Genomic DNA, 14,906 nt, shown 5'->3' with positions numbered 1-14,906 from the left:
TTGTGCGGCTACCGTGTTGTGCTGCTACCATGTTATCTTGGGTTGCTACCATAATGTGTTATCATGTGTTGTTGCCTTGCTATGCTGTTGTCTTAGGTCTCTCTTTATGTAGTGTTGTCTCTCTTGTTGTGATGTGTGTTTTGTCCCATATTTATATATATATACTGTATTTTATTTTTTTAATCCCAACCCCCCCTCCCCGCAGGAGGCCTTTTGCCTTTTGGTAGGCCATCATTGTAAATTAGAATTTGTTCTTATTAACTGACTTGCCTAGTTAAATACAAATTTAAATAAAAGTTTGCATAACTAGGCTAGGTAAAGGTCCTCGGTGGGTCTGTATTAATTCTGCGATTATATTGGAGACAGATTTATAGCAGTGAATGTCATCTATTAATTTACCGTTATAGTATCTCTAAGTAGAAACCGCATCAGCCAGCGAAACTAATTGTTCTCACTTTAAGAATTATCATGATTTTCTTGTTGGCCACAAACTACAAAAACTTATTTTACTCAAATAGAGATTTAAATAAATGGGGTTTATTTGAAAAGATGGGCCTGGCTGACATGAAAAAAATATGTTAAAGGGGAAAGGATCCACAGACACAGAGGCTGATTATCCTTCTGCACATCTGTTTATTAACAATGCTGGTTGCCATGGTGAACGCAGACACAGGACATTGAATGCTACCTGAATTGACCCACAGAGAGGTCAAACAGGTGTGTGTGTGTGTGTTTGTCAGATTACCCAGGGTCCCCAGCAACACCAGTTATTATTCTCTGTCCCCAGTGTATGTAGTGTACTATAGTCTTATGTGCTTCACACATACCCATGATAACATAGGCACACATCTTATCTCTTTTCCTTGTCTCCCCTTCCGGAGGGCCTGAGGCTCTTGGACCACGACTGAGGACATCCTGTCCTAACACCTGGACGTGCCTGGCCCAATCCCACCTGCCCCCCCCCCCCCCCTCCCTCCCCCATCTACCAGCCTGTTGATACCTCCACTACTCTTTCTCCCTCTCGAGTCACTGACACATACGCATGATAACATACCCACACGTACACATTCAAAATTCCATCAAAAATCGTACACATTCATTTTGTATTGTAGTAGAGCCTTCCATCAAAAATCTATTTTTTCATTATCTGTTTCATTAGTCCGTTGTTGACAACCAAAATGTTGTGCTTGTCAACAATCAGGATATGTAACTTCAAAAATATAGAGAAATGAAATGTTGTGTTTTTAATTGTTGGCAGCAGCTAATGGGGATTCAGACAAAATACAAATATAACAGGCAGACTGTGTCCCAAAAGGCACCCTATTCCCTGAAACGTAAAGTATAGTACACCACAGTATAAAGCTGCTGGTATTACAGGGTAGTGTAAAGCTGATGGTATTACACCACAGTATAAAGCTGATGGTATTACAGGGTAGTGTAAAGCTGATGGTATTACAGGGTAGTGTAAAGCTGACGGTATAACACCATAGTATAAAGCTGATGGTATTACAGGGTAGTGTAAAGCTGATGGTATTACAGGGTAGTGTAAAGCTGACGGTATAACACCATAGTATAAAGCTGATGGTATTACAGGGTAGTGTAAAGCTGATGGTATTACAGGGTAGTGTAAAGCTGACGGTATAACACCATAGTATAAAGCTGCTGGTATTACAGGGTACTGTAAAGCTGATGGTATTACAGGGTAGTATAAAGCTGATGGTATTACACCATAGTATAAAGCTGATGGTATTACAGGGTAATGTAAAGCTGATGGTATAACAGGGTAGTGTTAAGCTGATGGTATTACAGGGTAGTGTTAAGCTGATGGTATAACAGGGTAGTGTAAAGCTGACGGTATTACAGGGTAGTGTAAAGCTGATGGTATTACAGGGTAGTGTAAAGCTGACGGTATAACAGGGTAGTGTAAAGCTGACGGTATTACAGGGTAGTGTAAAGCTGATGGTATTCCACCGTACTGTAAAGCTGATGGTATTACAGGGTAGTATAAAGCTGATGGTATTACAGGGTAGTATAAAGTTGATGGTATTACAGGGTAGTGTAAAGCTGATGGTATTCCACCGTACTGTAAAGCTGATGGTATTACAGGGTAGTATAAAGCTGATGGTATTACAGGGTAGTATAAAGCTGATGGTATTACAGGGTAGTATAAAGCTGATGGTATTACAGGGTAGTATAAAGCTGATGGTATTCCACCGTACTGTAAAGCTGATGGTATTACAGGGTAGTATAAAGCTGATGGTATTACACCATAGTATAAAGCTGATGGTATTACACCATAGTATAAAGCTGATGGTATTACAGGGTAGTGTAAAGCTGATGGTATTACAGGGTAGTGTAAAGCTGATGGTATTCCACCGTACTGTAAAGCTGATGGTATTACAGGGTAGTATAAAGCTGATGGTATTACACCATAGTATAAAGCTGATGGTATTACACCATAGTATAAAGCTGATGGTATTACAGGGTAGTGTAAAGCTGATGGTATTACACCATAGTATAAAGCTGATGGTATTACAGGGTAGTATAAAGCTGATGGTATTTCAGGGTAGTGTAAAGCTGATGGTATAACAGGGTAGTGTAAAGCTGATGGTATTACAGGGTAGTGTAAAGCTGATGGTATAACAGGGTAGTGTAAAGCTGATGGTATTACACCATAGTATAAAGCTGATGGTATTACACCATAGTATAAAGCTGATGGTATTACAGGGTAGTGAAAAGCTGATGGTATTACAGGGTAGTGTAAAGCTGATGGTATTACAGGGTAGTGTAAAGCTGATGGTATTACAGGGTAGTGTAAAGCTGATGGTATTACAGGGTAGTGTAAAGCTGATGGTATTACAGGGTAGTGTAAATCTGATGGTATTTACACCGTAGTATAAAGCTGATGGTATTACATGGTAGTGTAAAGCTGATGGTATTACAGGGTAGTGTAAAGCTGATGGTATTTACACCGTAGTATAAAGCTGATGGTATTACAGGGTAGTATAAAGCTGATTGTATTACAGGGTAGTGTAAAGCTGATGGTATTACAGGGTAGTATAAAGCTGATGGTATTACAGGGTAGTATAAAGCTGATGGTATTACAGGGTAGTGTAAAGCTGATGGTATTACAGGGTAGTATAATGCTGATGGTATTACAGGGTAGTGTAAATCTGATGGTATTTACACCGTAGTATAAAGCTGATGGTATTACATGGTAGTGTAAAGCTGATGGTATTACAGGGTAGTGTAAAGCTGATGGTATTTACACCGTAGTATAAAGCTGATGGTATTACAGGGTTTGTGTAAATCTGATGGTATTACCCCATAGTATAAAGCTGATGGTATTACAGGGTAGTTTAAAGCTGATGGTATTACAGGGTAGTGTAAAGCTGATGGTATTACAGGGTAGTGTAAAGCTGATGGTATTACACCATAGTATAAAGCTGATGGTATTACACCGTACTGTAAAGCTGATGGTATTGCAGGGTAGTATAAAGCTGATGGTATTACAGGGTAGTATAAAGCTGATGGTATTACAGGGTAGTATAAAGCTGATGGTATTACAGGGTAGTGTAAAGCTGATGGTATTACAGGGTAGTGTAAAGCTGATGGTATTGCAGGGTAGTATAAAGCTGATGGTATTACAGGGTAGTATAAAGCTGATGGTATTACAGGGTAGTGTAAAGCTGATGGTATAACAGGGTATTGTAAAGCTGATGGTATTACAGGGTAGTGTAAAGCTGATGGTATTACACCATAGTATAAAGCTGACGGTATTACACCGTACTGTAAAGCTGATGGTATTGCAGGGTAGTATAAAGCTGATGGTATTACAGGGTAGTATAAAGCTGATGGTATTACAGGGTAGTATAAAGCTGATGGTATTACAGGGTAGTGTAAAGCTGATGGTATTACAGGGTAGTGTAAAGCTGATGGTATTACAGGGTAGTGTAAAGCTGATGGTATTGCAGGGTAGTATAAAGCTGATGGTATTACAGGGTAGTATAAAGCTGATGGTATTACAGGGTAGTGTAAAGCTGATGGTATAACAGGGTATTGTAAAGCTGATGGTATTACAGGGTAGTGTAAAGCTGATGGTATTACAGGGTAGTGTAAAGCTGATGGTATTACAGGGTAGTGTAAAGCTGACAGACAGACAGACACAGACAGAGTGACCGACAGAACAAGACAGACAGACAGACAGACAGACAGACAGGCAGACAGACAGACAGACTTGGGCTCCCAAGTGGTGCAGCAGTCTAAGGCACTGCATCTCAGTGAGAGATATAGATATAGAAACTGACAGAGTGACAGCAGAAACAGTATAGAGACAGACTGACAGAGTGACTGCAGAAACGGTATAGAGACAGACTGACAGAGTGACAGAGTGACAGCAGAAACGGTATAGAGACAGACTGACAGAGTGACAGAGTGACTGCAGAAACGGTATAGAGACAGACTGACAGAGTGACAGAGTGACAGCAGAAACGGTATAGAGACAGACTGACAGAGTGACAGCAGAAACGGTATAGAGAACCAGACTGACAGAGTGACAGCAGAAACGGTATAGAGACAGACTGACAGAGTGAAAGCAGAAACGGTAGAGACAGACTGACAGAGTGAAAGCAGAAACGGTAGAGACAGACTGACAGAGTGACAGCAGAAACGCTATAGAGAAGCAGACTGACAGAGTGACAGCAGAAACGGCATAGAGACAGACTGACAGAGTGACATAGTGACAGCAGAAACGGTATAGAGACAGACTGACAGACTGACAGAGTGACAGCAGAAACAGTATAGAGACAGACTGACAGACTGACAGCAGAAACGGTATAGAGACTGACTGACAGAGTGACAGCAGAAACAGTATAGAGACAGACTGACAGAGTGACAGCAGAAACGGTATAGAGACAGACTGGCAGACTGACAGCATAAACGGTATAGAGACAGACTTACAGAGTGACAGCAGAAACGTTATAGAGAACCAGACTGACAGAGTTACAGCAGAAACGGTATAGAGACAGACTGACAGAGTGACAGCAGAAACGGTAGAGACAGACTGACAGAGTGACAGAGTGACAGCAGAAACGGTATAGAGACAGACTGACAGAGTGACAGCAGAAACGGTATAGAGACTGACAGCAGAAACGGTAGAGACAGACTGACAGAGTGACAGCAGAAACGGTATAGAGACAGACTGACAGAGTGACAGAGTGACAGCAGAAAAAGTATAGAGACAGACTGACAGCATAAACGGTATAGAGACAGACTTACAGAGTGACAGCAGAAACGGCATAGAGACAGACTGACAGACTGACAGCATAAACGTTATAGAGAACCAGACTGACAGAGTGACAGCAGAAACGGTAGAGACAGACTGACAGAGTGAAAGCAGAAACGGTAGAGGCAGACTGACATAGTGACAGCAGAAACGGTACAGAGAACCAGACTGACAGAGAGACAGCAGAAACGGTAGAGACAGACTGACAGAGTGACAGCAGAAACGGTAGAGACAGACTGACAGAGTGACAGAGTGACAGCAGAAACGGTATAGAGACTGACAGCAGAAACAGTATAGAGACTTACAGCAGAAACGGTAGAGACAGACTGACAGAGTGACAGCAGAAACGGTACAGAGACAGACTGACAGAGTGACAGCAGAAACGGTACAGAGACAGACTGACAGAGTGACAGCAGAAACAGTACAGAGACAGACTGACAGAGTGACAGAGTGACAGCAGAAACGGTATAGAGACAGACTGACAGAGTGACAGCAGAAACGGCATAGAGAACCAGACTGACTGCACGACAGGGAGGTAACAGAGACACATTTATAATGGTGAGTTATATTTGTCATGAGCTGGTTAAAATGTCAGGACTGAGTGCCCGGGCTGAACTTTGTCCCAGTCTCCCCCGTGCTGCAACAGAAATTAGCACATCAGTGAAACCTGTCGTTGGATTTTAGTGTAAGTATGAGTGCAGTGCAAACAGGATGAGGTCAGGTACACGTCTCAGCTGATAAGATGTATGAAGTGACAGTGGAAAATAGCACACCACTGAAACCCGTCGTTGGGTTTGTGTGGGTTTGTGTGAGTGCATACATCTTAATGCAGTCAAGACACATTTCTCAGCTGGAAACGTCAAGATCTTCCATCTACATCATGAAAAAGACACCAAAGACAAGACATGTGAAGGGCAATTTAATTTGAAAGACCTACAGATCAGATGGGCAACTCAAGATAACCTATCAAATCAATGCAATATTTTTTTTTTTTATAGTACTTACTTTTAACAATATTTGCCACAAAAATACTTCACAGTAACCCGCAAAGAGCAAGCAGCTGTACCAGGTTGAAGTTTGGAGTGTATTTGAAACTGTTCATCTGTATTGTTGCCCAGGAAACCAGGTATTATTATTTGTTGTTGTTGTTTACATCTGTGTGTTTACTTTAATTCCACCATTTTACTCTACAGAGGGGTTCTTAAACTTCTCTGCTGACCTTTCTCCCGTGACCTAAATCATCCTCCAACGACCCAAATGAAGAAGACATAGGGTGTGATTATAGTATTGTAAATCACGACCCACATCGCACATACCCACGGCCCCTACTTTGGGTCTCGACCCACAGTTTAAGAATCCCTGGTCTAAAGTGAGTGGATTACATGTTGAGTGAGCCCCATCTTGTGGACAGAAACAAATATTATAATTACTAGAACGTTTCAGGGTCGGGATCAATTCAATTTCAATTCCAGTCCATTTAGGAGGTGAAATTCCACTTTCCTTCAATGTGTATTAATTAGGAACATTTGTAATTTGAAATTGGAATTTGGTTTACTTTCTGAATTGAATGGAATTGAATGGAATTGATTGGAATTGAATGGAATTGAATGGAATTGAATGGAATTGATTGGAATTGATTGGAATTGAATGGAATTGAATGGAATTGAATGGAATTGATTGGAATTGAATGGAATTGAAATGGAATTGACCCCAACCCTTTTTTTTTTTTTTGCAAAGTATACGCACACAAACAAGTTAAACAACGCGAACAGTTTTACCTAAGAAACGTTGAGTTATTTTATTGACGTTGTTGTGCGGTTAATAACATAAAGAACAGGAACAGGTAGTTTTCTCGTCGTAGTACGTCGTTGAGTCGCTTACGGATATAAAAGAAGAAACACATTAAAACCAGGGTATGTTGTTGGATATTTTAACATAAAGATCCTGGAACAGAAACAAATTACGTTGTTCCAGCTAGTTAGATTAAGTCGCTTATAAAGGATGAAACACATTAAAACCACGGTATGTTGTTGGATATTTTAACATAAAGATCCTGGAACAGAAACAAATTACGTTGTTCCAGCTAGTTAGATTAAGTCGCTTATAAAGGAAGAAACACATTAAAACCACGGTATGTTGTTGGATATTTTAACATAAAGATCCTGGAACAGAAACAAATTACGTTGTTCCAGCTAGTTAGATTAAGTCGCTTATAAAGGATGAAACACATTAAAACCACGGTATGTTGTTGGATATTTTAACATGAAGATCCTGGAACAGAAACAAATTACGTTGTTCCAGCTAGTTAGATTAAGTCGCTTATAAAGGAAGAAACACATTAAAACCACGGTATGTTGTTGGATATTTTAACATAAAGATCCTGGAACAGAAACAAATTACGTTGTTCCAGCTAGTTAGCTTAAGTCGCTTATAAAGGATGAAACACATTAAAACCACGGTATGTTGTTGGATATTTTAACATAAAGATCCTGGAACAGAAACAAATTACGTTGTTCCAGCTAGTTAGATTAAGTCGCTTATAAAGGATGAAACACATTAAAACCAGGGTATGTTGTTGGATATTTTAACATAAAGATCCTGGAACAGAAACAAATTACGTTGTTCCAGCTAGTTAGATTAAGTCGCTTATAAAGGATGAAACACATTAAAACCACGGTATGTTGTTGGATATTTTAACATAAAGATCCTGGAACAGAAACAAATTACGTTGTTCCAGCTAGTTAGATTAAGTCGCTTATAAAGGATGAAACACATTAAAACCACGGTATGTTGTTGGATATTTTAACATAAAGATCCTGGAACAGAAACAAATTACGTTGTTCCAGCTAGTTAGATTAAGTCGCTTATAAAGGATGAAACACATTAAAACCACGGTATGTTGTTGGATATTTTAACATAAAGATCCTGGAACAGAAACAAATTACGTTGTTCCAGCTAGTTAGATTAAGTCGCTTATAAAGGATGAAACACATTAAAACCACGGTATGTTGTTGGATATTTTAACATAAAGATCCTGGAACAGAAACAAATTACGTTGTTCCAGCTAGTTAGATTAAGTCGCTTATAAAGGAAGAAACACATTAAAACCACGGTATGTTGTTGGATATTTTAACATAAAGATCCTGGAACAGAAACAAATTACGTTGTTCCAGCTAGTTAGATTAAGTCGCTTATAAAGGATGAAACACATTAAAACCACGGTATGTTGTTGGATATTTTAACATAAAGATCCTGGAACAGAAACAAATTACGTTGTTCCAGCTAGTTAGATTAAGTCGCTTATAAAGGATGAAACACATTAAAACCAGGGTATGTTGTTGGATATTTTAACATAAAGATCCTGGAACAGAAACAAATTACGTTGTTCCAGCTAGTTAGATTAAGTCGCTTATAAAGGATGAAGCACATTAAAACCACGGTATGTTGTTGGATATTTTAACATAAAGATCCTGGAACAGAAACAAATTACGTTGTTCCAGCTAGTTAGATTAAGTCGCTTATAAAGGAAGAAACACATTAAAACCACGGTATGTTGTTGGATATTTTAAGTAAGAAAATACCAAATTAAAACCCTTTACAGCTACAGTTGTACGTTCTATGACGACTCAAACGGGCGCGCTCTACTCTGTAAACATGACCTGGACAAAGACTACAAAAATGTCCACCATCAAGGCCTAGAAATGATTTGTGTTTTATGGATTTACAAATGACTGGCTGCGATCAGTCAAACCAAAACTGTTTTGTCTTGGGGTTTTTTGTAGGTATTGGGATTGTGGTTTAGTGGGGTTCTCTAGCAAAGTCTATGGCTGTCTGGAGTGGTTCTCAATCAGAGGCAGGTGTTTATCGTTGTCTCTGATTGGGAACCATATTTAGTCAGCCATATTCTTTGAGTGTTTGGTGGGTGGTTGTTCCTGTCTCTGTGTTTGTTGTCACCAGATAGGCTGTTTAGGTTTTCGCACGTTTTATTGTTTTGTTAGTATATTCATGTATAGTTTCTTTATTTAAGAACCATGAATAATAACCACGCTGCGTTTTGGTCCTCCTCTCTTTTCGATAGAAGGAAACCGTAACAGTTACCTGTATGAGGTCAGAGGTCAGAGTGTTACCTGTATGAGGTCAGAGTGTTACCTGTATGAGGTCAGAGTGTTACCTGTATGAGGTCAGAGGTCAGAGTGTTACCTGCATGAGGTCAGAGGTCAGAGTGTTACCTGCATGAGGTCAGAGGTCAGAGTGTTACCTGTATGAGGTCAGAGTGTTACCTGTATGAGGTCAGAGGTCAGAGTGTTACCTGTATGAGGTCAGAGTGTTACCTGTATGAGGTCAGAGTGTTACCTGTATGAGGTCAGAGTGTTACCTGTATGAGGTCAGAGGTCAGAGTGTTACCTGGATGAGGTCAGAGGTTAATGACAAGAAGTAAAGGAAAAGGGATACCTAGATATCTCCAGTGTTGTAAACACTTTTCTAATAAATAAATGATTTAACTGACCAATTGTTTATTTAAATATTTATTTTAATTTTAGAGGGGGAGGGGGGGGGGATACAACATAGAACTAACAAGACAACAGTGGTGTTGGAGGGATTGCGACATCACGTTGCATAACCACCATTGTACGATGAGTAATGATTATATAATAATAACAACAACAATAACAATTGTATGTGTTGTTTTACAGAGTGCAACCAGAGTCGTGGTCCGTATATAATGTGATAACACTGATATACCTGTAAATAGCACATTCTTCATACAGATACATGAACTACTCATTTCCAACAAAATAATTCAGTTGGAATTGTGGATTGTCTTTCTCTCCCTCCCTCCCTAGAAAGGCCGGAAACTAGGAAGAAGCCTAGAGAGGAACTGGGCTGTGAGGGGTGGCCAGTCCTCTTCTGGTTGTGCCGGGTGGAGATTATAACAGAACATGGCCAAGATGTTCAACTGTATTAGAGCAGAATTTTGGGACCTTGTGAAAAAAGGTTTGTTGTCTAGGCCAGGGGTCCTCAACTCTTATCCTACGAGGTCCGGAGACTGCTGGTTATGTTCTACCTGATAATGAATTAATATCATCCACCTGGTGTCCTGATTAGAGGGGAACAATGGGAAAAACATGTAGTGGAACTGGTTTGGAGGTCCAGAGTTGAGATTGAGGGGTGTAGTAGGCCTTCTCAAAGGCCTAGAGACACATCACTACTGAGAGCGCAAGGGGAAAATAATCAGTGGCGCAAGCACTGGTTTTCCCACGCTAACGCTAGTAACGTTAGCTAGCTTGTGTTGTAGTAGTGTGACACTGAGTATGGTTACATGCACACAATGATGCACTTACTGTCGATAGTCAGATTCATATAACAGCTCGATTAAATGCTATTTATATTCTTTGCAAGAAGAATGATTTTCCTAATAATCCTGTTTGTTATACCCCTGAAAGGGGGACATGTAGAAATTAATTACACAGAGATTAATTAATTACACAGAGATGTAACTTTGGCTTCAAGTCCATTGTACTGATTCTCATTCTCAAATTACAGGCCTCTCTCATCTTTTTAAGTGGGAGAACTTGCACAATTGGTGGCTGACTAAATACTTTTTTGCCCCACTGTACCTACAGGCCAATTTGCAAATGTTTACATACTCCTTTCAAAACTCTTAAACTTCAGTTCACAGAGTGGTTTTCAGCCCATCCCAGGATGGTGTCACTTTTCCTCCCACCTTACTCTCCGTTCCTCAACACCATAGAGGAATTATGTTCCTCATGGACCAGGGATGGACCAGGGGTGGACCAGGGATGGACCAGGGGTGGACCAAGGGTGGACCAGGGATGGACCAGGGGTCCTCTTATACTTCAGTTCACAGAGTGGTTTTCAGCCCATCCCAGGATGGTGTCACTTTTCCTCCCACCTTACTCTCCGTTCCTCAACACCATAGAGGAATGATGTTCCTCATGGACCAGGGATGGACCAGGGATGGACCAGGGGTGGACCAGGGATGGACCAGGGGTGGACCAAGGGTGGACCAGGGATGGACCAGGGGTGGACCAGGGGTGGTCCAAGGGTGGACCAGGGATGGACCAGGGATGGACCAGGGATGGACCAGGGATGTACCAGGGGTGGACCAGGGATGGACCAGGGATGGACCAGGGGTGGACCAGGGATGGACCAGGGGTGGACCAGGGGTGGACCAAGGGTGGACCAGGGGTGGACCAGGGGTGGACCAGGGATGGACCAAGGGTGGACCAGGGGTGGACCAAGGGTGGACCAAGGGTGGACCAGGGGTGGACCAAGGGTGGACCAAGGGTGGACCAGGAGTGGACCAAGGGTGGACCAGGGGTGGACCAAGGGTGGACCAGGGGTGGACCAGGGGTGGACCAGGGATGGACCAGGGGTGGACCAGGGGTGGACCAAGGGTGGACCAGGGGTGGACCAAGGGTGGACCAGGGGTGGACCAGGGGTGGACCAGGGATGGACCAGGGATGGACCATGCGTGCCAAAAGATTATTTCCTAGATGACATAAGATGTAATGTGGATGAGAACCTGTGGCCAAATGCAGAAGACAGGGTTGACTAGCATTGCTACTGTATCTGTATCAGTAGATGGTGTATATACAAATTCTTCATATTTTCGAATCACTCAATGCCACATAATGACATAAAACATATTGAAACATGATGCATCATGTCTGATACATTCCTGTAACATAAACTGCAGTGAATCCTAAACAGTAGAGGTGTCAGTCTTGTTTTGTAAAGACATTTTTACAAAAGAAAACATTGTGTAATGCTACCTCTCGTTAATGTTTTTTAGGTCATTGTTTTATGACTGGCAGTGTGCTTGTTGGGTGGCAACCTTTGCTAGTGTTATGGAAGAATGAGTTGATTTGAGACATGTATGAAGTGTTTTGGTCGTTTTAGGGCATTTTGAATATGAAATGAACTGCTGTGCCAAGCTGAAATTTAGTTACGAGAACTGTGTGAAGAGATTTGAAAAAATGACCTTAGTATTGAGAAATGAGTCCTGGCGATTGTAAAAAAAAAAATACATTTAAAAAAACTGTAATCAATAAGGCCAGAGGGGGTGTGGTGTATGTTCAACACACCAAGACTAAGGACTGTTCTGGTGTATGTTCAACACACCAAGACTAAGGACTGTTCTGGTAGATGTTCAACACACCAAGACTAAGGACTGTTCTGGTGTATGTTCAACACACCAAGACTAAGGACTGTTCTGGTGTATGTTCAACACACCAAGACTAAGGACTGTTCTGGTGTATGTTCAACACACCAAGACTAAGGACTGTTCTGGTAGATGTTCAACACACCAAGACTAAGGACTGTTATGGTATATGTTCAACATACCAAGACTAAGGACTGTTCTGGTATATGTTCAACACACCAAGACTAAGGACTGTTCTGGTATATGTTCAACACACCAAGACTAAGGACTGTTCTGGTATATGTTCAACACACCAAGACTAAGGACTGTTCTGGTGTATGTTCAACACACCAAGACTAAGGACTGTTCTGGTAGATGTTCAACACACCAAGACTAAGGACTGTTCTGGTGTATGTTCAACACACCAAGACTAAGGACTGTTCTGGTGTATGTTCAACACACCAAGACTAAGGACTGTTCTGGTGTATGTTCAACACACCAAGACTAAGGACTGTTCTGGTAGATGTTCAACACACCAAGACTAAGGACTGTTATGGTATATGTTCAACATACCAAGTCTAAGGACTGTTCTGGTATATGTTCAACACACCAAGACTAAGGACTGTTCTGGTATATGTTCAACACACCAAGACTAAGGACTGTTCTGGTATATGTTCAACACACCAAGACTAAGGACTGTTCTGGTGTATGTTCAACACACCAAGACTAAGGACTGTTCTGGTAGATGTTCAACACACCAAGACTAAGGACTGTTATGGTGTATGTTCAACACACCAAGACTAAGGACTGTTCTGGTGTATGTTCAACACACCAAGACTAAGGACTGTTCTGGTATATGTTCAACACACCAAGACTAAGGACTGTTCTGGTATAAGACTAAGGACTGTTCTGGTATATGTTCATCACACCAAGACTAAGGACTGTTCTGGTATATGTTCAACACACCAAGACTAAGGACTGTTCTGGTATATGTTCAACACACCAAGACTAAGGACTGTTCTGGTGTATGTTCAACACACCAAGACTAAGGACTGTTCTGGTAGATGTTCAACACACCAAGACTAAGGACTGTTATGGTGTATGTTCAACACACCAAGACTAAGGACTGTTCTGGTATATGACTAAGGACTGTTATATAAGACTAAGGACTGTTCTGGTATATGACTAAGGACTGTTATATAAGACTAAGGACTGTTATATAAGACTAAGGACTGTTCTGGTATAAGACTAAGGACTGTTCTGGTATATGACTAAGGACTGTTCTGGTATATGACTAAGGACTGGTATATAAGACTAAGGACTGTTCTGGTATAAGACTAAGGACTGTTCTGGTATATGTTCAACACACCAAGACTAAGGACTGTTCTGGTATATGACTAAGGACTGTTCTGGTATATGTTCATCACACCAAGACTAAGGACTGTTCTGGTATATGTTCAACACACCAAGACTAAGGACTGTTCTGGTATATGTTCAACACACCAAGACTAAGGACTGTTCTGGTATATGTTCAACACACCAAGACTAAGGACTGTTCTGGTATCAGACTATGGACTGTTCTGGTATCAGACTATGGACTGTTCTGGTATCAGACTAAGGACTGTTCTGGTATATGTTCAACACACCAAGACTAAGGACTGTTCTGGTGTATGTTCAACACACCAAGACTAAGGACTGTTCTGCTATATGACTAAGGACTGTTCTGGTAGATGTTCAACACACCAAGACTAAGGACTGTTATGGTGTATGTTCAACACACCAAGACTAAGGACTGTTCTGGTATATGACTAAGGACTGTTATATAAGACTAAGGACTGTTCTGGTATATGACTAAGGACTGTTCTGCTATATGACTAAGGACTGTTCTGCTATATGACTAAGGACTGTTATATAAGACTAAGGACTGTTCTGGTATAAGACTAAGGACTGTTCTGGTATATGACTAAGGACTGGTATATAAGACTAAGGACTGTTCTGGTATAAGACTAAGGACTGTTCTGGTATATGTTCAACACACCAAGACTAAGGACTGTTCTGGTATATGACTAAGGACTGTTCTGGTATATGTTCATCAGACCAAGACTAAGGACTGTTCTGGTATATGTTCAACACACCAAGACTAAGGACTGTTCTGGTATATGTTCATCACACCAAGACTAAGGACTGTTCTGGTATATGTTCAACACACCAAGACTAAAGACTGTTCTGGTATATATGTTCAACACACCAAGACTAAGGACTGTTCTGGTATATGTTCAACACACCAAGACTAAGGACTGTTCTGGTATCAGACTAAGGACTGTTCTGGTATTAGACTAAGGACTGTTCTGGTATTTGTTCAACACACCAAGACTAAGGACTGTTCTGGTATAAGACTAAGGACTGTTCTGGTATATGTTCATCACACCAAGACTAAGGACTGTTCTGGTATATGAT

Source organism: Oncorhynchus clarkii, chromosome 29 (genome assembly GCF_045791955.1).
Source record: "Oncorhynchus clarkii lewisi isolate Uvic-CL-2024 chromosome 29, UVic_Ocla_1.0, whole genome shotgun sequence".
In the NCBI taxonomy this organism is placed as follows: domain Eukaryota; kingdom Metazoa; phylum Chordata; class Actinopteri; order Salmoniformes; family Salmonidae; genus Oncorhynchus; species Oncorhynchus clarkii.
Note: the sequence above shows the minus strand (reverse complement) of the source record.